Source organism: Pinus tabuliformis, chromosome 9 (genome assembly GCF_031772625.1).
Source record: "Pinus tabuliformis cultivar Carrire ecotype Pingquan chromosome 9, CPIR1, whole genome shotgun sequence".
Taxonomy (NCBI): Eukaryota; Viridiplantae; Streptophyta; class Pinopsida; order Pinales; family Pinaceae; genus Pinus; species Pinus tabuliformis.
In genome coordinates, this window is record NC_142307.1 from 1921135119 (window position 1) to 1921159326 (window position 24208).

The 24208-nt window shown below is 37.0% G+C and overlaps 1 pseudogene; it reads right to left on the reverse strand.

The window, feature by feature from the left end:
• Window positions 1-21450, reverse strand: part of LOC149156614 (GDT1-like protein 3 pseudogene) — a 153611-nt pseudogene extending 132161 nt beyond the window's left edge.
• Window positions 21451-24208: the final 2758 nt, after the last annotated feature.

Below are 24208 nucleotides of genomic sequence, written 5' to 3' on the forward strand. Positions count from 1 at the left end.
AAATGACAAATGGCAGTGTCATTCCGCGAGGTGGACAGACAATGGAAGCTTCCAGAATCTTCCCCAATGACACTTGCCTCACTGAGTTCGACCAAGGATGAGTAAGAGGCTCTCAGCCTCCAAGTGGAAGCAAGAACTGACAGAGAGAAGCCACAAGTCAAATCATAAGCTGACTCATCCTCTTTGCATTCATCTATATATGGATCCCTCATCCCAGAGATCCAGAGGCTGGAATTTTGTACTTTGCAGAGAATCGTTGTTGGAGGTGCATTGGGTGATTTATGCTTTGTTGGAGGTGAAGAGGGGATTCCTTTGTTGGGAGGTTGATGCTGGATCAGGACTCACTTGGTTGTATCTCCTCCTGGATCTTCTTGTTATATCAATAAAACTATTTGAGTTTCTCCTACATGCTTGTGTATCAATGATGTTTTGTTATATTTGCATGTTTAGCTTAAATCTGATCCTGAGCTATTTATGAATGTAAATCTATGTCTTTGTGTAGTTTTCCTCTTCTGTGATCTTGCAGGAACTTGGTGAAGCTGGGAAAGTAAGGGAGCAGGTAGATGGAAGCTGTCAAAGGGGAGAGAGATTGGATCAAAAGACTAGTGAAAGACACAGGTTGGTTCATCCTATTCCTCTTCGTTTACAGTTCATAAAGAAGAATATGAAAGTAGTTTTCCTTGTTTGTTGCTAAGGCACTGTCACACATTAGTGGGATAGGGGCGTTCTGAGTAGACACTTTTCCCAACAACACCATAGCTCAAAGAATTCTCTTCAAGTGTCTAAGATTCATCTATTGTATTCAACCTCTACCACCAAAAATCAATAAAGGGGGATTTTCCCATATATTATTGATGTGTTTGCTCCATTTGAGCATTGTTTTGTTTATGGAGGCCATCATGAAATGGCTGGTGAAATTCTCATCTTCTCAAAATTTAGAGCATTGTTCATTGTGTCCCTTCTATGGTGGGACTTAATGGTGTTAAAGGGGGAGTCCATACAGGTTGATTAGAAATAAGAGGCTTCTAGTGTAATTAAATCCAAGATTGGAGGTATACAAGCCTTGGTCATATACCATTGAACTTATAAATCATTCTAGCTTCAGAAAAAAAATGTAGCCTCATTGAGAGATTCAACCACTAGTAAAAACTCAACCACAAGAGCCTCCAAGATTGGAATCATTAGAGAAGGAGGTCCTACAATAGAGCTCAAAGAAGAACTTCTAGGGAAGAAAGTCACAATGTCTCTGAAAGATAAAGGAGATGAAGTCGAGGGAGAACCTAACTAGTCAGAGGTAGGGACAATGTGAAACGCTTTCGCGATTTCACCGATAGACTGAGCAGGGGCCCGAAGAAACCCACATGACCTGTAGGAGAGGTGGCGCCCAAGTCATTGAAATCTAGAACGGAGGGCGAAGTAAGATTGGACAGCGAGGACACAGGGGGAATATCCCCGTAGGTTGCTAAAGCTTGTGAACCATCCACACATTTCCCCATAGTTGAAGAACTATTATCATTTGAATACTTTCCCATCAATACAATCACTGAAGAGGAGAGATTAGCAGAAAAAGGAGGAAGAGCGGAGGACAATGTTGTGGAAGAGAACAATGGGCTAGATGCCATGGATGTTGATTCACATAGATAAGAAGGGGTGAATTGCTAGGGACGAACCCTAGCCACCGTGATGCAGGAGAGACACTTCACCATAATCAAAAAATTCCCGAAGTTTGTTATCTTCCATTAAATCCATGATTTATTGTGAAATACCCTAATTAATTGGAATGGGTTGTTTATAATAGGTGTTTATTTCTAATCCAAATAAACTAAACATAAATTTATTATATGATATTTTTGGTATCTTTTAAGTTATAAGAATACCAAATTTATTTACTAATATTTTTAAAAGTAATATTTTTATTCTCCCAGATCAAATGAAAAGGGAATATTAAAGGGGGTAATCACCTCACCTGATGAATGCGATAAATTTACCACCCAACTTGTAGTTATGTTGCAATATGTGTATAGTCTTGAAATCTCGTGGAAAAGCCAAGGTATGTTTAATGCTAGAGATTTGGTCCAAAAATCGAGTTCAATGCTCACATGTAAGTAGATATGTTTGACAATGACTCTGAATCTCTGCCCATCATTTCATGAGTTACTCTGGTCCAGGGCATTCATTCCCATTGTTTTATGTCTGATAATGGCCTTAAAGTATCTTTTTGGATAGTAGTTTGAGTTGATTTGTTTCTATTTTTACTTATGCATGCTAATCAAGTGCGCTTAGTGGGGATGCATCCTTTCACTATTTTTCCATCTCTTAAGCTTGCAGGTTTGCACTCTCTTCTATTGCAGGTATATTCAGTCCAGGTTCCTGTTATATCAACCATGGTTGGGAAAAAAGCTCGTTACCATCAAGGAAAAGGGAGTTAGGGAGGGTTTAGTGACTCTTGAACTAAAACAAGGACCACAACATCAACCCATAAGTTTAGAGAGTAGGCTCCTACCATGGTTTAGGAAAAGATAAGGGAATTCAAAGTAGATTTCATTGTGGAAAGGAAATGTATGTCATATTCATAAGTGTTGGAAGATACATGAGTTTAGGTGCTAGACACTGGCCACACTTGTGGCAAGTAGGACCAATACATGTTAACCATTGATATGTATTGAAACCTTTGTTGGGAAGGGTGATCATGGAAACAAATGAAGGAAAGGAAGAAATTATGTTGATCTTGGATTTGGTGGTGGTAAACTAGATGAATATAGGGGTGCATCTCAAGCATATAGAAGAAATTTTGGGTTATGTTCCATATCTGAGTGGTGGTGAGTAGGTGAACTCTAGCCACATTAAGGTGGGTGTTTCCACATCCTCCTAAATTTTGAATGTACTGGTCATGTTTCTCTATCTGGTCTCTTAGTAATAGCTACTCCTTGAAAGTCGGTATACATAGGTTATTTTATAGCTATATTACTTGTTTTCATAGGAAGTATAGTTTACAATCTTATGGTAGTCTAAATCTGTATCTAGTTTAGGTAACTTCTTTTGGCCACTTGTTTCATTTTTGAAATGATACCTTGCTATTTTTCCAGTTGTTTGGTTTCTAAGTGGAAGGTAGGGTTATGGAATAAGTATAATGTAATTTAGCTTATAATAATACTATTTTCATAATAAATATTAATTTACTATTTGATTTTATAAACATTAATCTTTAAATGTTTCTATTTTTTGGTTGTGAGTTGGGTGCATTAATTCAAAACTCCCTTGATTAATTGATAATATGCTTTGAAATAATAATAGGTGGTTGGTGAAAACATATTTCCTTTGAATTTGAAGGAAACCAAAAATAATTTTTGCTTGGGGGTTAGGAAAAGTGTTTGGTAACCAAGCAAATTTTTTAGTGCTCCTTCACGAAATAAAATTTATTTAAGCTCAAGAGGAATCAACAATCCCATTGCAATATGGGATTTATCGATTATAACTAGGTATATGAGAAATCTTTCAAACTCTAAGGACTCTAATTTAACAAAGTTCCCCTATAGAATTCATAGGGTATCAAGGAGTTTCAAAGAGTACAATATTTCAACATGTTGAGGGATTTCAATAACTAGGCAAATCCCTTGGAAAATGAAGAAATTATGCTTCATGTGGGATCGATCATAATAAATGGGGTGATCGTAAGTTTTTCCCACATCTCCTAGATCCATAATTGTTAGCTCATCATCAAGGTTAATATATATATATATATATATATATTAACAAGATCGGGTAGTTTATATATTACCAAAAGCTTTGATGGAGCAAGCTCCTATTACAAAAGACTGTACCATGAAAAACATCTAAGCCATGAGATAGGAATGCAATGTCTTCTCCTAGGCTTGTGTTCAGGACTTCATGTATTTTTATGTGTATTCTAGTGTACTGCCTAACAAAATGACCTACTAGAAAGAGAAATTTGCATGTCATGAGCTCTCTGACAGGTTTTCAAGGCTTGTGGACTGATTGCTCCTGATTTGACTGATTCTTCTTGTCATAATTGTCCGAGTTCTCTCCTTCGTTGCTCGAAGAGTTCTCTCCTTCAGTGGATTGAATTCCATGTGAATTGTTTGCTTGTTCTTCCTTTGTCTCTGCTTTCTGCTCCGAATTTCGCTGTGCTTCTTTGATTTTGTGTTGCCTAAGATGCTTCTTCTTTTGCTGCTGTTGACCACTTTCCTTTTGGCGTAAACGGGAACCGTTGGATGTGTCAACAGACGAGGTTGTCAGAAGATTAGCGGCCAAGATTAATTCGCAAAGATTGGGATCAGGGGATGGACGGTGGAGATTAACCAGAGGCGCTGATGGAAGAGGAGACTGGAGGAGCCGTCACAACCGTCGATGGTTGAGATCTACGGTCATCGGGCGTGAACAAGTCCACATGTTAACCGAGAAGAAAGGCGGGATTAAACGCGGAGATGGTATTTCAGGCAGGTTATAAACCATAAGTGGTAAAAGGGAGCGGTCACCCAATTCCACTGACTGAGCGACACGTAGCATCGGAGGAGAGAGAGAAAACCGCTTTTCGGGCGGGTAATCTCCGTGCTTGTTGTCTGCCCGAAATCGGTGGGAGCCGTCCGATCCTATGAGTACAGATCGACGGTGGGGATGAATCGTACAGATTTGATTGAACAGGCTAATCAACGACCATCGGATCGAGCGCCCGATCAACGGTCCTAATTTGATCGAAGATTGGAGAAAGGAGGGAGCAACGCTGCAGAAAAGGCTTTGGAGTACGGGCTCGACGATAATAATAGATGCAAAAGAATGGTTTTTTGAAGTCCGGATAAAGTGCTCGGACGGGTTTTTCCCTTGTAAACTGATAGAGCTGAAGTCCCTGCGAACGACATAATTGAAGGAGGGCCAAAGTCTGGTTATATCTGTCAGGGAGGAGGGTTGATATAATGAGAGGGGTAGATGGAGGGCGTGGGTGCTCAGAAGGGATTTGTGCTCGCTGAGAGAAGTGAGAGAAGGGAGAGAAGAGATACGAAGAGAGAAAGCTGGGTAAGTAGAAGGGTGGGGGCTTAAGATGAAGTCTATGCGCTGAACAGAGGAAACACTGCTGGCTATTAGAGAGGATAGGGAGGGTCTTTGAAACCAAAGTATCACTATAATAACATGGAAAATGGAGATTTCCTCGCAGAAATTGTTGCTGCGATTTTTGTGAATGTACCCTCTATTCATATAGTGCGTTATCTCAGCCCGAAACCTACCTTCGATGAGATAGATTACAACGTAGTTCTTGTGACTGGGATCAGAATCTTCATTCCTGCTGTTGCTCATACGCTAGTCTGAAGTTTCATGATTTTTCTTTTGCTTTCCCATGATTTCCTGGCTGTTGCTGCAGTGATTTGTCCTTTGTTGTTATATAATTGTTGTTTTTTGATTTATTGCTTTTATCATTGTGGTTTTTCCTTTGGAATTGGTTAGATTTAAACTTGTGGTTTTTGCTGGTTATTAAGGAACAGAGCTGTGGTATTCCTCCTGGTTTTCACGAACAAGCCCTTCATTTTTTTTCACTGCTTGGTTTGCAAAATAATCTGCCTGTTGATTGTGAATTCTCAAGACATGTTTGTAGATTACATCGCCAGAGCCTTCCAGGTTCTTCCTGATTCTTCTAAAGATTCTGTTCATGAACTCATTGCTTGGTTTTTTGTTTCTTGCCATTGCCTCTATTATTATGGCTGAGTCTCCTATTATGATAGGATTTTGGATTTCTCTTTTTTTTTATTATTCTTGTTCCCATCAACAAGCTATATGCTTTTGCCTTATTATTTGAGATTTGTCCCAATCCCCATTCATAAGTGACATTTTCTTTCCCATCAGGATCGAGGATTATTCCCCCTGCCCCTGCCTTTCCTGGATTATGCTTTGAAGCCCCATCAAAGTATAGACATTATCTATTCTGATTTTTCATCTAGGTTGTCAGTTCCTCTTCACTCATTCTTATTTTCCATATAACTCCCGAGCTTGTCTTCCTCTGTCCTTTTTGCCCATTATTATTTATTATGGCTTTGCTGAGCCAATCTCGCTCTTCCTGTTGAAGAGTTTTATAGTCTGTTGGAGTTGTTCCTTTGACATTGAGTATTTCAGAAGTTAGACCCCATGTTTTTGAAAGGGTCTTCCCTATCCTTGGGATTTGATTTTTGAAAATGCACTTGTTTCGTGTCAACCAAATTTGCCAACATAGAACCACTGGAATGCATTTCCATATTCTCTGAATTGTGGTTTTTTTCTTTGTTGTGTATGGGTAGGCTTTCTCAAAGGTCTGAAGAAAATCCGGCAAGGGATTTTCGAAATTTATTCTTATTTCCAAAGGACTTATCAGCTGCTGCCAACATTCTTTGGCAAAGATACATTCTTGGAAAAGATGCTGTATATTTTCTTCAGCATGCATGCATAATGGGCATTGGGTTGGACCTTGAAAGATTTTTTTTCTTAAGTTTTCACTGGTCAATATTCTCCCTTTTAAAAGAGTCCAGATGAACATTTTTATCTTAGGCAAACTTTCTAATTTCCATGCTATTTTCCAAGAATCCCACTCTTGTTGATTTGGTTGTTCTTGAAGGATTTTATATCCAGTCCTAACTGTATAATGTCCACTGCTTGGGTCCCAGAGATATTCATCTTCCTCATCATGGTGGATTGGCACTGCCCCTTTTAAGAGCTGCTTGATTTTTTCCCATTTCCCTTCCAGATCTGTCGGAATTGTTGAGATTTTCCAGTCTTGCCACTCCTTTTGGTTCCATAGAGAGATTGAGTGTAAAGTATTGAAACCTTTACCTTTCATCCACTCTTGTATGTCTTCAATTTCTGGATGAGTCTGAAGTGGTTCTTTTCCCATGATTCTGTCCTCCCAAATTGAAATTGTTTTTCCATTGCCTGGGATTTTAGAAATGTATATACTCATTAATGGAATTATTTTTTTAACCAACTTCCAAACTTGGGTACATTGTCTTATTGGGATATTTCCATTAAGCAATCTTTCCCTGGTGCCATCCATATATTTTGATAAAAGAGTCTTTTTCCACCAGCTCTCTTTTCCTGTAATTAGTCTCCATACTATTTTCATTCCCAGTGCTACATTCATGAGCCCAGGTATCCGTATTGATAGTCCTCCTTGTTCATAAGGTAGTACTACTTGCTCCCACCTGACCAGGCTAAATTTTTTGTTTTCTTGCTTCCCCCCTGCCACAAGAAGCTTCTTAAGATTAACTCCATTTGTTTGTGGGCACTTGCTGGGGCCATGATTATTGCATATTGGTAGATAGGTAGTGCTGCAAGGAGTGCTTTGATTAGTATTACCCTTCCTGCCATATTCAGCCACATCATACCCCAAATTTGTATTTTGTTTTTCATTTTTTCAATTTATTTGGTCCATATTTCTATCTTCATGTTCTCTTTTGAGATTGGAAGTCCCACATAGAAGAAGTGTGTCCATTTTTCCTGTACAGGGATGTCTAAGATTTGTGAGATCCTTTGCATAGTTTTTTTTTTTTTTGGGGGGGGGGTATTCCATCAGTATGTCCTGCATTTTTTATTGTTTAATAGCCCACCCGAAACCTGTAAAAAATCATCCAGAACTTTTTTGAACCTCCTTGCTATTATTGTTGAAGCCCCTCCCAACAACAATGTGTCATCAGCAAAGAGTGAGTGGTTTATTGTTTTTACTCCTCTTGCTATTCTGATCCCTGTGATGTTTCTTTCCTTTCTTTGATTTTCCAAAGCCCTGCTTAAATTTTCCACCATTATAATATATAGGAAGGGAGAGAGAGGAAAACCTTGCCTAAGGCCTCTTGTGATTTGAAAGAAGTCACTGGGCCTTCCATTTATGAGGGGGGCAATCCAAGGAGTAGAAATGCATGCCTATATGACTTCCATTATATCTCTTGAGAAAATAATTTTATGGAGGACAACCATTAGATATGGATGGCTGATCCTGTCAAATGCATTAGCCATATCTAGCTTGATTATGAGGCCTTTCTCTTGCCTTAGCATACTAGAGTGTACAACTTCCTGTACAATAATCATATTATCTATGATTTGCCTGTTGGGCACGAATCCTCCTTGATTTTCAGATATGATTATTGGAAGTACTTTCTTGATTCTATTTGCAATTATTTTTGTTATTATCTTATAAGATGAATTGCAAAGAGAGATAGGGCGAAACCTGTTGAAAGTTGAGGGGTTTTCTTCCTTTGGGATTAGAGCAAGGTAGGAAGATTTTGTGTTGCCTCCTATTTTTTTTTTGAAGACATTCTTCACCATTCTTAAGAAATCCTTTCTAATGGTATACCAATGAGATCTGTAGAATGCTATTGTGAAACCATCTGGCCTTGGGGCTTTGTCTGGATGCAGGCTCCATATGGCCGCCACTACCTCTTCTTCTGTGGGATCCTTGCACATTGCAGCATTTTGTTCTTTTTTTTTTGGTGTGCTTTAAGAAATCTTCACTCTCAGCCATTTCTTCATTGGCTGAGAGTAAGTTTTTAAAGTGCTGATAGGTTGCTTTTTTTAGTTCCTCCGCACCTTTGACCTCTTGGCTTTCTTCTTGAATTTTTTCTATTTGGTTTCTTTCTCTTCTTATTTTCATTGTGTTGTGGAAAAAAGATGTGTTTTTCTCCCCTGCCTTGAGCCACAAACTTTTGGATTTCAATCTTGCCTCTTCTTCTTCTTTCCTGTTTTCCCTATATATTTCCCAGAAGATTTCCTTCTCTCTTAGATAATCTTGCTTGCCTTCTTCTCTGTTTTCTTTTTCAGTTTGCATGCTTTCCATTTTCTGCTGTAACTCATTTTTTTTTTCATTTTCTCTTGCCCATTCCTTTAATTTGGTTCTTGCTTTTTTTAATTTTGTTTCCCATATATACTGAGGTGATCCTGTTACTCTTGGCTCCCATGCTTCCTTGACTAGTTCGCTGATTTCTGTGTTGCTGTCCCAAATTGAGCTGTATCTAAACAGGAGCGGTCCCTGGTTTTCCATTTTGCCCATGACTATTGTCACCGGTTTATGGTTAGATGCTGTGGTGTGTAAATTTTTTGATTTTATGGAGCTGTGCACTGCTACTATGTTTTCTTGTATCAGAATTCTATCCAACCTTTCTTTTATGTTTCTTTTGCCCACTCTTTTATTGCTCCAAGTGTATTTCCCGTTGCTTGGCGGGATGTCTATTAAATTATGTTGTTCCATTATTTCTTCTAGAATATCCCTGGATGGGTCTATGTGGTATATTCCTCCAAACTTTCTTCTATACTTCTTACCAAATTTAAATCTCCTCCTAGAATTATTTTCCCAGCTTGTATTTCTTTTAGTGCTTCTTTTATGGTGGCCCATCATTACTATTTTTCCTTGTAGTGATTTGGGACATATATATTTATAACACTGCACCTCTCTTTTGTACTAATTTCCATTAGGTCCATTTGGATCCAATGCTGGTATTTTTTTATTTTATTAATTCCCAGGTTCCTTTTTTCCATATTTTGCAAATAACTCCAGACGCTCCTGTTGCCTGTATTGATTCCCCTTCATAATTTATGACTTTTTTTTGATATTTTCATTTTCTTGGTTGTTTATTTTTGTCTCCTGAATCATAAAGATGTCTGGGTTTTCTTTTGCCAGAATGTCTCTTGTGGCATTTTCTTTGACGGATGATCCCATTCCTCTACAATTCCAGGAGACCACTATCATTATTTACTTGTTGGGTGGTGCATGGCTCCTTTCCCTCTTTGCTGGCTTTTTTTGTTGTTTCTTGTACTCCTTCCTAAGAAGGTTTCCATAGGTTGCTGCGTTCCTAATTCCATTTCCTTTGCTGCTGCTTCATCCCTGAGTTCTTTGTTTGTCTTTCTTCCTATTTTTTTTTTGATATTCTACATTTGGGGGTGCTTCCTTTGACTGTTTTCTGGTTAGAATTCTATCTATTGGGGGGGGGTGTGGGAGTTTGATACTAGAGGGGATGAAGTGGGGTTGGGGGTATGTTGTGGGGATCTGGATCTTGGTCCAGGGGATGGGGGAGCTGAAGGATCCAGAGGCTCAAAAGGATTAAGGCTAGAAAGAGGATTATTATCTTCTTTGGATGATGAGGGATGGAGATCAGAGGATGTGAAGGGCCGCGAGGAAGATATATTTGGTTGTTTGTGGATTGTCTTCTTTCTTTTAACCTGTTCCCATTTGTTTTCCGGATCTTCACCCTTTTCATTTTTATTTTTTTTTAATATCTATTTGCAAAATGACCATATTCGTGACATACTTGCATTTGAAGGGGATTTGTTCGTAATCTAGTTGTTGTATGTGCATCCACTGGTCCACTTTGATTTTGATAGCTTCTGGTAGCCCTTTCCCAAGATCCACTTCTACACAGATTCTAGTGCATGCATGCATATTTTCCTTTGGCTCACACCTGTCTATATATTTCCCAACTGCATTTCCTATGGCTTTGACTGAATCATCCCCCCAACAGTGAAGGGGGAGGTGTGGCAATCTAACCCAGACGGGGATGGCATTGGGAACATCCATTTCTGGGTCGAAATCCGACGTCCATCTATTTAGATACAAACCCCTTGTATCCATAAAATAGGGTACATTCCTGAAAATCAGATCTTGATCCTCCTTGGTTTCAAAGTGAAAGGTGTAGTAACCTCTTCCACAAAACCTGATTGAGATTTTTCCATCTATTGACGCAATCCAGTTCCTTTCTACCCATTTTTGCACAGTTTTGGGCGATGGCCATAACCCCGTAAACTGCCCCACTAATCCACGCTCCGCCAGAGAAAGTGCTGCTCTACGGGGAAGGGCAGGAGGGAGTGAGATTTTAGGAATGTCTTCCAATCTTTTAACAAACTTGGTGACTGATGGTCTGTTCTTTGCCGGGCCCATTGCAGAGATGAGAGAGGCAAAAGCTTTTGCTATTCCTTCATTTTCTTGTTGTTGATCTGAGAGAGGCTCTCCATCCTCTGATGCGTCCATGGTGCTTAAACCCCAGCAGCAGGAGGCCATTGAGGGGCAGCTGCGAGCAGGTGTGGGCTTCTTGTTGCATTCGCTGGCTAGGGCGGTGTAACTCCTTCAGCAAGCAGTGCTCATCTCATTTAGACTGACGTTGTTATGATTGGAAATATCATCAAGGTTAATATATAGTTCTTAATGGTCAAAGTTAATTGAGACATGGGTAGTGATTTTTCCATGTGAGGGGATGGGCATTTAATTCCCTCTTAAATCCCTCCCCGATGACCTTTCACACCTCCTCTTTTTTGCATCCTTTCATACCTCCTCTTTTTTGCACAATATTGAAGTGATGGCTCATAAGGTGTTTATTAAATATGAGAACAATGTAGGTGGGATCATTTGATAATTGCTCTAAACCTAGTGTCATTACGGTTTTAGGGGACTCTTAGTCATCTAACATTTTGATGTTGGGTTTGGGAGGGGTTTGCGATACTTTTTCATGGTTTGGATCCAAGCCTTCATGAATTGGTGAAGGTTTGGGTTTCATTTCTTGTCATTCAAAAGAAATTAGACTTTTCCCCTTTGTCTTTTAGTTAGAAGGGTTGTTATTGGTTGAGGATGGCAAGCCATAATCACTCCAGGAAATGTTTCTTGTGTGAATCGTCTAACCTTCATGGTGCATAAATGAGAAGCAATGATCTCCTTGTAAATATCTAGGTAGCTATCTTGGATCTCAAAAACATATTGGAGCTTAAAATTATATTATGCTCACCTCAAATAATTTAAGCTAGTTAATATTATAATATTATTAGTTATGCTTAGTTCCATTTTTGCTAGTTCGCACCATTGGATTCATAATGACGAGCTCTTTGATCTGAAGCCGAGTTTATCAAAATTATGACACTTTGATTTTTGAGCATAATTTTGAGTACCTGATCACTGGTTAATATTACCAATATGGAAATTATGCTCAAATTTATGATAAAAAATAAAAGTGTTAGAATTTTGTTAAACTCAGCTTGAGATCAAAGAGCTCCTCATTCTGAATCCAACAGTGTGAACGAAACTCAACTCTGAGCTCATATGCAAAAGTTAGAGAAAGTCAAAGTTCAGGTTTGACTTGGACACGTGGTAGGATTGGAAGCTGGACCAAGGAGACGTAGCCTAGGAGGGGTGAAATCCTCATCAAATCTTTGTGTTGTGTGTTGTATTTTGATGTTCTTTGCTGTTGTTCAACATATGTTTTATGATAAATTGTTTATAACATTTACATAAGAAACTCTCATGAGAATTAGTTAATTAAGCAAAAATGGTGAATCCTTAAGCACTTGATAAGAAAATGATAAGCATATTGGGTTTTATTCTAAATGGGGAATTAGAAAAACATTACTAATCTGCTCCATTTCAGATCAAGTTGGTATCAGAGCACTGGTTTTTGCTTACTAGATTTGCTTGTGCAAAGGAGTATTGTTTGCTAGTTTTGTGTCATGCTAACAAGGTTAAAACTCAAAAGAGGAGAAGGGAAGTTGGTTGAAAGCCCTGTAGTTGGCTCAAGTGAAAGAAGAGCAAGGTTTCTAAAGTATTCTACACTAGTACATCCTCAAGTTATAGAAGCTGCAGTTGAGTCTTCAGAGACCATGTCTCATGAGGGAGAACTTACCATGATCGACGATGAAAGAGAATTCATAAAGGCTTTTTTCAATATGAATGAGATGGTTAAGGTCCTATATGAAGAGAGGAATAGAAGATTTCAAGGAGAAAGTTCCAAACCTCCCAATGGAGAAGGTTCTTCAGGAGAAGGTAATGGAAAAAGAGGTAATGGAAAAGGAGGTAATGGGAATGGAGACAAACCTCCACCCTCTCCACCATCTTCTTCATCTTCTTCTTCACAAGCATCTTCACACTCTTCCACTAATACAACCCTTACTCATACTCATCATCATTCTTCAAAAGGAACTAGTAAATCACCTTTTCTAAAACTTGATGTTAAATTCGAGTTGCCCATGTATAATGGTGAAGTGAATGCAGAGAAGCTTGATAATTGGATTCGTCAGTTGGAGGTGTATTGTAGGATTCAGAACCTTCAAGAGGATGATATCAAAATTCAGTTGGCTTCATTAAGAATGGAGGTTGAAACACTTGTATGGTGGGAATCAAAGACCCAAGAGGAGATTAAAAAACGTGGTAATATCTCTATTACTTGGTCTGATTTCATTGCTGCTATAAAAAGACAATTCTACCCTTTAGCTCATATGCAAAATCTATCATGAAATGGAAAAATTTCATAGAGTTAAAAGATCAAAATGTGAAAGAGTATACTCAGGAGTTTAGGAGAAGAGCTCTTGTGCTAGGAGTAGACTTGCAGTCAAAAGATACTTTGCTGAAATACATAGGAGGTTTGCATAACTATCTTCGACACACCATTCTGCTGTTTAATCCCACGAATCTTGATGAGGTCTGTGTTCAAGATACACACCTCAAAGCAAGAGGGAAAAATGTACAAGAAGAAGGTAAGAAGAAGTCATTCTAGAGTGGTGAAAAAGGAAAGAAATCTAAAGGAAAGCAGAAGAAAAATGCTTATGTTAATAAAGAAGGGGAGAAACCTGTGTGCAAGAATTGTTCCAAAGAGGGTCATGATGAAGCACATTGCTAGAAGCTTCATCCTGAATTAAGACTAAATAAATTTAACAATAAAGGGAAATAGAATACAAACACTGCTGTACAACAAGACTTGGGTTCCGACTCAGGTGATGAAACAAAGATTGCAGCCACATCCACTAAAGGAAAAGCTGTGGAAAAAACAAGTAAAAAGGAAGCTGTGGCAAGCACCAACGCAACAAATAACTCCAACAATGCTTCAAATGAAGAAAATAGAATTGAGCTATTCCATATCAGAGTTATTTCCAACACCAAGATTGATACGCTGTTTGACAGTGGATCGCAGACAAATTTAATTTCTACAGACTTGGTCAAGAAGTTGAATATGGAAACCGTGCCTAATCATAAACCGTATCTGTTGGGTTGGATAACCAAGGATGCAAATCTTCAAGTCACAAGGAAATGTGTTTTCAGGTTTGCTATTACTACCAATTTCGTTGATGAAGTCAAATTAGATGTAGTGCCACTGGATATTTTTGGAATTGTGTTGGGAAGCCCGTATTTGTATGAATGGAAAGTTGTTTTCCATAGATTTGAGAAAAAATATCATTTGTTCAAAGATGGAGTGGATTATATTGTGAGAGCCCATCGTAGAAAGCTTAATCTGTCTTTAGCAAGCGCAGGGAAAATGAAGCGGTTGGTCAATTCCAGCAAGAATCTCGTGCTCCTTATGATCAAGCAGAAGAATGACATGAAGCGTGAATCCTTTGCAGGCTGTGACGTGAAGCTGAAAGCCGAATTGGTTGATGTGGTCAATCAATATGGAGATGTGTTTCAAGAACCAAAGGGATTGCCACCAAAAAGGGGAATTCAACACGAAATTCAACTACAACAAGACTGTCCACTCCCAAATATCGGTATGTATCGAATGTCAATTCTGGAAAGTTTAGAAATTAAGAAACAAGTCTAGGAATTGTTAGATAAAGGTGTAATTTGTCCCTCTACTTCGCCATGTGGTTCACCAATTGTTTTGGTACCCAAGAAAGATGGAACCTGGCACATGTGTGTAGATTATTGAGCTTTGAATAAAATTACCATAAAGAATCGATACCCACTACCCAGAATAGATGATTTGCTAGATTAGTTGAAGAATGCAAAATATTTCACTAAATTAGACTTGGGAAGTGGATATCATCAAGTTAGAATAACTAAGGAGGATATTTGGAAGACTGCTTTTAAAACCAAACAGGGATTTTTTGAGTGGCTAGTTATGCCTTTCGTTTTTTGGAACGCTCTAACTACATTCATGAGAGGTATTAATGATGTTTTAAGATCCTTTCTTGATGAGTTTGCAATTGTCTATTTAGATGATATTTTGATATTCAACAAATCATGAGAAGAGCATGTCAAGCATGTGAGGAAAGTGTTGGATGTCTTGAAAAAAGAACAATTATTTTTGAAGATGTCTAAATGTGAATTTGGGAAAAATTCCTTAGTGTATTTGGGCCACATAGTTGGAGGAGGTGAGCTGAAGATTGACCCCTCTAAAGTTTCAGTCATTGTGAATTGGCAAATATCCAAATCAATCACAGAAGTAAGGAGTTTTCTGGGAGCAGCGCATTACTGGAGGAAGTTCATTGCCAATTTCTCTTCAATAGCAGCCGCACTACATGCTTTGACCAACATGAAGGTTGTCTTCCAGTGGGGAGGCAAACAACAAAAATCATTCAATGATTTAAAACAAAAGATCAGTTCAGCACGAGTTTTATCATTGCCGAATTTGAAACAACCATTTGAAATACAACAGATGCAAGTGACTACGCCATGGGTGCAGTTCTTTTACATCATGGTAAAGCCCATTTCATTTCATTATGAGCTTTTTAATGGTGTTGTTATTAAGTGTCCTACATATGATAAAGAGCTTTACGCATTGGTGCAAAGTGTGAAGAAATGGAAGCATTACGTAATGGGAAAGGAAACCGTTATTCACACCGATCATAAAACTTTGCAATATTTGCAATCTCAAACAAAATTATAGCAATCAAGGCACTTTCGTTGGAAGGGATTCTTACAGCAATTGCACTTGGCAATCATGTAGAAGAAAGGTATTTATAACAAGGTTCCTGATATGCTTTCTAGATCGGTTGTTAATGTAGCCATTTTACTCAATAATCATTCTGTTTTTCCTGAAATTTATGTTGAACAATATGCACATGATGTTGACTTTCAAGAGGTATATTCAAACTTGAGTCAAGGCTACCAAGTTGAAGAATTAGACTACCATGTACATGGTAATCTGTTGTATCATTTGGGAAAACTTTGTGTTCCATAGGGAGAGAGAGTAAATGTCACAAGGGAAGCACACACTTCTCTTATTGCTAGACATTTCGGTGTAAGTAAAAGAGTGACAAATCTTCAGAGGTATTTTTATTGGCCTCATATGCTTGAACGTGTGTCACGTTTTATCAAAGGTTGTTCATTGTGTGCAGTCAGTAAGCTTAGTAATAGGAAACTAGGCTTGTACACACCATTTCCAGTGCCTTCACGTCCATGGGAGAGTGTTTCTATGAATTTTGTAGGAGGCCTTCCTTTATCAAGAAAAGGTCATGATTATTTGTACGTAGTTGTGAATAGGTTCAACAAGATGTGCATATTAATGCAAAAATTACAACTGAACAAACAACTCAATTTTTTTTCAAAATGTATGGGTTCATTTTGGATTACCTACTTCTATTGTAAGTGACCATGATTCCTGGTTTGTTGGGAATTTTTGGTAAAATTTATGGAAATTGATGGACACCAAGTTGAAGAAAAGTACATCCTTCCATCCGCAAACAAATGGTCAAACTGAAGTGGTTAACATGACAATTATTCATTTGCTAAGAGGATATTGCAGCAAACATCCTAAATTATGGGATGAACAGTTGCATTGTATTCAACATGCTTACAATCGAGCAAAACACTCTTCTACTCTAACTTCACCTTTTGAGGCATGTCTCAGTTATTTTCCTAAATCACCTTTGGATTTCATATTTGAGAAAGATGTAGCTGTAGATGGACATAGCGACATAGACTGAGCAAATAAATTCATTGAGCAAATTCAATTGATTCACCAAATAGTTCAAGAACAACTAGAAAAGAGTCAAGGCAAGTATAAGGCAAGGCATGATAAGCATTGTGTGGATCATCAGTTTCAAGTTGGTATATATATATATATATATATATATATATATATATATATATATATGTATATATATATATGTATATATACATATACATATACATATACATATACATATACATACATATATATATATATATATATCTTTTTTAATGGAAACAATTAATATTTGTATTATAAAAAATCTGCATAGTAATGATTACATATCCTCAGAGTTTTTGGAAAAAAAGAGGTATTGGAAGGTAGTTGGCTTCCTAAAAAAAACTATTATAAATTCTTACATATAAGCTTGAAGTAATTTAAGCTTATAAAACATCAGAAGAAACCTTTAGATATTACAAATGTAATTCTAGATTCACCAGGTGTTGAGTTCCTTTTATTTGTTCTGGAGTCCATATTTCTTGTCGATGGTATCTCTAGCCTTGGTTAACTAAAACTTCTTCCACTGGGACAAAGGAGCCCTTATATGAATAGTTCAAAATTGGAGATTGTAGGGCTATTTGTGCCATTTTTTTTCTTTAGTGTATTATTCTCCTTTTCCATATTAGAAATATTTGCTCCATATGTTGATAAAGTGTTAGGATGAAATTGAATTCTTATTATTGTGCTTGAGTCTAACTAATGTGAAGTTGCTTGATTTCCTCCATTTCAAACCTTTGCCTCTTTACTTTAGCTCTGAGAAGAAAAGTACTAGCATAATTTGTTGAATTGAAAAGAAGAGGGGCTTTACACCATATTGAAAATGCTTGAGATCCAGATAACAAGAGAGAAATTAGAGTGGGAGATATCTATATAAATTTCCACATCTCCATGAAGAAAGGGAAAATAGACATCATAAAACAACAGACCAATTAAAATAGGGAAACCAAGGAAAAATCGAAATTTCCAAGAGGAATAAGCAAGGACTTGAGAAGAAATTTGGAGGACGATGGAACAAGGAAGGAAATGATGAACAAAGTCTTATCAAACCCAATTTTATCCACTGGTGAAGCCAATAACACTTGATGGAGAATTCAAAAGGAGACATAACAAAACCCATGAGGAGAAGCCTATAGATACACCATCACACACCATTAAGCACACAAACTAAAGGGATTATCCCACCAATGATAATCATGAAGCAATCACTAATAATAAATGGAGGTCATTGAACCTTGAGGGATATAGTACCCACCACCCCAAGACATGGAAGAAGAGTGAGAGTGATGAAAACGTTGTCAAGATGATAACGTGAAAGCTTAATGATTCAAATGAGTGGATCACAATCAAAGTTAAAACACAATTTTGGAAGAGTAGACACACAAGACTAAGCAATCAGGAATGATTTATTTCTTGTTTCCAAAAAGAGATGACAAGGATCCTTTGTTGGGGTGAGGATGCCACTTTAGCTAAAATATCATCAGATTCATTAAATTTTCTAAGGATATGAAAACAATTTGCCTCTTCAAAGTTTCATATTTCTTATTGGATTATGACAAAGTTTCTATTAATATTTGCTGCAGAGACAATAAAAAATAAATGAACCAGAAAAAATACAAACATTAAACATAATATGTACATAGTTTACCCTGGGAAAACCCCAACTTTGAGGAAAAAACTAGCTAATGGAATTCCATTAGTCCCTTGGCCAAAATCAAGCCAATCCAACCAAGTGAGCCTTCACTACTCACCTCCTTAACACGTTATAATGAAGTTTTTCCAAGCCCTTTAAATGTTTCATCACATGCAATCCACGAGCATAAGACCACAGGAAACCAAAAAACCATGGGTCTAAAACCACTATTGTTGACCCGATCAATGTTGACTCTTTCCCCGAGTCAATTTTACCTAATGGTTTTATTCCAAGGGTGAATGTACATTTAACTTTTTATTTTGCATAGATTTTATAATTATCTTAGAGTCCTCTAAAGCCATAATTTTGGCAATCTGCGATGAGAAAGCTAATCTAAGCCTAATGAAAAGAGTAGGAGATTTGGGTTGATTATTGGAAGACTGTCCTAATCCCCATGAATAATCTAATTTCTTTGCTTCATTTGGGATTAGAATAACCTCTCTCACTCCCACCTCCCCTCTAAAAGTTGAAAATAATAATAATAATTAAATTGATGTATGAAACTTCGCATATATATATATATATATATATATATATATATATATTAGAATGAGAATTTTGTAATTATATGCAAGCCTATGCCTAGGTCATTGAAAATAAAACATGTAGTACATAGCTATATCTTCAAAACAATTTATTGAAGCCCTTTATCTAGAAAAACTACACTTTTTTCTAGGGGGATTCCAAACTAAACAACAAAAAACGACATTTTGTAGGTATATACCTTACAAAACTGACCCACCAAAAAACAAAATTTACATGTCATACTATTACTGATTGATAATGCAATCCTTCATAACTGTGCAATGCCAATCCATTTAACTCTAAGGAATAAAGGAGGACCTTATTTGACCATTGATTTTTAAATCTCTCAATCTTAATTTACACCCTTCATTAGCACATAAGTCCACAACTTTATTGAGATCACAAAGAACATGGAAATATGTTATTGAAGAGAACACTTCTATTGCTTTCCTAATTCTTTTCATAATACTTTCTAATGTTTTGTCCCTTCGAGAGGAGCCCTTCACCAAACACTAAATAAGGAGGGAGTCTCCAAAGCTACTTGGTTTTCTTTGGCTAACTAAATCCCTGGGTAGAAGGCATAAGCTTCAGCTTGGTTGTTTGTCATGCATCCTAAGCTCTACGAATACTCTTCAACTTTAATTTCCTCGAGTCCATAGAGCACTCCCACTCTCACCACCCCTCTTGTATTTATATAAAAAAATATAAAAATATACATTAACTTCTTTTTTTGTAGGGCAAACACCCACGAGGGGGTTTGAACTCTGAATCTCACAATTTTTATAATACTTCAGAACACGGCAATCACCAATTGACTACCCTCCATGGGCTAACGTATACATAAAATTTAAGAAAATTCAATATAAATATTTAAAGAGTCCTAGACTTAAATTACAAAGGGGAAAAAGTAAATCTATACATGAACTTGAACAAATTTCAATTTAAATATTTAAATCATTTTAATCTTAAAATAAATAAATAAAAATGAAAAGATAAAGAATATTGTTTTCAAATATTTAAATAATTGTACACTAGAGTGAAAGAGAAGCATGCTTTACTTTTTCATTAATATAATACATATTTAAATACAATGTTATAACCATTGGATTCCTCTTCCAAATATTTTTGGACTGCAAAAGATGGTTCATATTCCACACCATAACCCTATCGAATTAGGTGTCGAATATTACCCCCTTAATTAGAAGGGGTGTATGTGAGTCCAAGCAGCTAGATGAGCACAACTACCAATGGATGATTGTGTTCTTTGAGCCTAGTGACTTTTTCATGACTACAAACCCAATCGCTAGCATAACATAAAATATTCTACTAAATGGTAGGTTATGGATGCCCACCAACTTTTGAACCTGGCTCTAATGCTTAGTAGTTCTCGAAGCATTTCAAAATTTGGATAGAAGTTGATGTATTTTTCTGATTGGAAGTGCTCACAAAGGGTGATTTCAATATGACCAAAAACTATTGGAACTTGGATCTAAGGCTCTGCTATTCCTAAAACATTTACAAATTTGGCTAGAAGTTGATGTCTTCTACTAATTGGAAGTGCTCTCAAATGGTGTTTTGAAGATGACAACAAACTAAATCATACTCATGGCTTTGAGTTTGACTACAACTCTAAATTTGGATCATGCTTGAGGCTCTGATTATTGCTATCGCTCAAGCTCACTTCTACATGCTTGATTGATAGGGCTTAAAAACGAGAAGCCCCGCTGTCAATCACTTATATCAATCCCCCCTATTCATATACAAGGTGAGAAAATGAATATATTCCCACAATGCTCAGATGGATGAAGCCTAAAAACTGTGATCTTCCATGAGGCAAACTCAATGAGGGTGTCGAATTCTATAAAAAATGCATCCAACTACAATGTAGATTAACTTACAAAAGAAAAACTATTTTCAAGTTACCTTAATTCTTAGAATAAGTTATAGAATAATAACAAAAAACATACCATGCTCCAACATATCAGGACATTATTATTTGAATAAGAAACTAAAACTACTTTGGTGGATAATATGAGAATACCACAAATTACCATAAGAGAGAGCAAAAAATGTAAAAGATAATGAATTAAAAAAATTGATGCACAAAACCTTGAGAAAATATGGTGAAATGTTATTTTTCCAACTCCATTTTCTAGTTTCTCTTCCACCTCGTCCATCTCCTTTTTTATGTGAATTATTTGCATCAAACATCCAGGCTGTGTAAATTAAATACAAGCTAAAGAAAGCATATAAACTTGTAGGTTCCCTATTTGTGGGTATTCTTGATATCAAATTTGAAACTATCCTCCCTAGGGCAGCATATAACACCCTCATCACCAAAAAGAAACTAAAAGCACTAGACAACACAATTGAATTTGGACAATAACTTTCTGTAAGTGCTGGAGTGACGAATTTCTCATGTATAATCTCACTAACAAGAATCATCAACAAGATTGCAAAACCTGTATAAAAAATAACATGTCCATCTAATACTAAGGCAACCTTTACATCACCTTGCTCCATAGCAGTGTCATTTTACAAGGGATCTATATCCAAGTAAATTATGTACATTTTCCTTGAGCCATGGGAACTATTGTTAACATGGAAAAATCGTACACACATTTGTACAACCTAGATAATGCCCAAAGTCATTTGGCAGAACGTACAGATGAAGAATTTTTAGGTGAGAACATCATGAAGTACAAAAATCAAAACTTATCTAAAGGTTTAAATTATAAAATTTACCTGTGCGGCCTATCCAAAGGCCGGAATTAGCAACCGTGTGACTTTTCCTTCGATAGCCATGCGGTTAAATGAAATTCTGACTCAGCAGTCCTGAATCACTTCACACACTTGGAATATGGGATTCCCTAACATTTACCATTGAAGGACAATCAATTTCGAGTCGACCTGGAGATATGTAGCCCCCAAGGGATCCTCTTTTCCTACTCATAAGTCATTTTCTCATTAAGGGACAAAGACAGGGAAGAGAAATTCAAAATTCTATATAAACAGGCCATTGGAAGACCAAAAAAAGGCAATGTTATGTTGGCAAAATTGCACCCAAGGAATCATGCATTCCATTGTTAATGAAGAAGTAGAGCATTGTTATGCTAGAAAAATTGCTCCTTAGCAATCCATAATTTTAGTGGAAGAGGATTTCACCATTGAGAGAGTATTCATGATTCTTTGAGAGAGAGGAGAAGCTTGCAAAGAGACAGAGGAAATGAACCTCCTTGTTGAATATTTTTTAGCAGCATTTCCCAAAGAATTCTCTCCAAGTGTTTAACATTCATCAATTGTATCTCTTTTACATTCAACAGTAAATAAAGGGAGCCCTTTTCCATTACTTTGTTGACTTGTTTGCGTCATTAAGCATTGTTTATGTGTTTATCTTATAAGTTTAATTTATGTTTATGTATGCATTGTTTTCACCATTTACAATGCTTTGTTTTCTCATGTTTTTCCAATAACAACAACCAACTATCTGTATTTTCTTTGTAGGGAACAACCAACTGCTAAGAAGGTGTCTTTTGCTAACCCATAGCAACAAAAACACCACTATAGATTTGGTGACTCCACTAATTTATTTTCTTTACTCTAACGATTGTTTTTGCATGACCTTCTCTCTACATTTTCATTGCTTAGTGCATTCATCACCTCTTTGGAATTTTGCAGGACCTGTTTTCGGTCGGAAAGCCTGATTGTTCAATTTTTTCCACCGTCCGTGGGGCTTTTGTCAAGACAAACGTGCATGCGTGTCTGTGCATAGGAAAACCCGCAAGGTTTACATAGCGCATAAAAAACATTGTAATTTTTCTTTCCTAGGTGATTGGTAACCTTTAGGGAATTGCATTCACCTTTGCAATTTTTTTTTCAAGTTAGTTATGATTGCATAGTTTATTTACTAATCACTATTAGTAAAGTAATTAGATAATATTTTCTTTCTATTTACATTCCACATATAAATTAATTAGGGGGAAAAGTAAGTGGGCACATTCCACATATATTTTTCAATACATTTTTCTATTTTTCACAAATCACATAACTTAATTAGTAAAGGAGTAAGTGGCCCATTATCCACATATCTTGTTACTAACCAAAGCATTTTTATTTCATTAGTTTTTGGGAGTAGGAGCAAGTGTTACTACAAAAATAAAGTAATCTATGCTTCCCTTGTGTCTTTTAAATGAACCTGGGCTTGCATATGAAAGCTTTCTTAAAGCACTTGAGTTTTCCATATCCCTTTAGGTACACATAGTGTAATAGGAATAGAGTAAGCAACCCATTATCCATAAATTATTTGTTTTTCATGCAAGGAACAATAAAAAATTAGTGTAAGGGTATTGTAAAGGATCATTGAATATCCACACCTTATCACACTTTGTATTTTCACTTTGTGACTTGCACACACATTACACATCACACACTAAGCTTCGATAAGATTTGTACAAAATGTCATTCAGTTTCCGGAGTTTTTGGTACTTAGTTTATTTTGACTTACATTATCACACCATAAGTGAAGCAACATTCCTAGAAGAAACCATAACAACTAAATTTCCCCATAGGAGCCACAAAATATTTTATAGTTCAGGTTAGGACCATTGGGGATAGGCATCCCATAAGCCGCCATGGTCATGTTACATCTTTGAAACATAGAAGTTGACTTTTAGGGTGCTTTAAATCCTTTATAATCCCATGCAAAAGAATACCTTAGCACATCAAAGACTTGATTCAGAGGGGGTTCGGCTTAGGTCCAATGTGTGCAGTACTATTTGGGGCTACCTGACCCATATAATGCTTGGTACTAGTAATTGACTACCAAGAAGCTAAAGACTCGAGTGGTCATGTGGGACAAAGCTATCTTATTGGCCAAAATTAGGGAATCCTTACCCTATAGGTGGAGGTTCGGGCAATACTAAAGCCTCATCCATTACCTTGGTTGATCCGTGTCCATCGCAATCACATGATCCGCTATTATATAAGTCCATGCCTCCTACTTTAGCTAATTGTGATATGCGATAAAGCCCCGGACCCAACGGGAAAATCAACTGCAATCTATAAAATCCTGCATCCACAAGCCATTGATATGCGATTAGGGCCGGACCCGATGGGATTATAAAATCCATACCATAAAACCCCCCGCATCTAGAGCTATAGCAGTTACCAAAGGGTCCCGTCTTCTCGATAGTGATTGCGATAAAGTCCCGGACTCGACGGGATTATTCACTCCAATTTATAAATCCCCCGTGTCTGCGCAATCAAAAGAATCATAGTCTTAAACTTTTCGCATGCCGATTGCGATTTTCTATAAGCCTCGAACCTGACA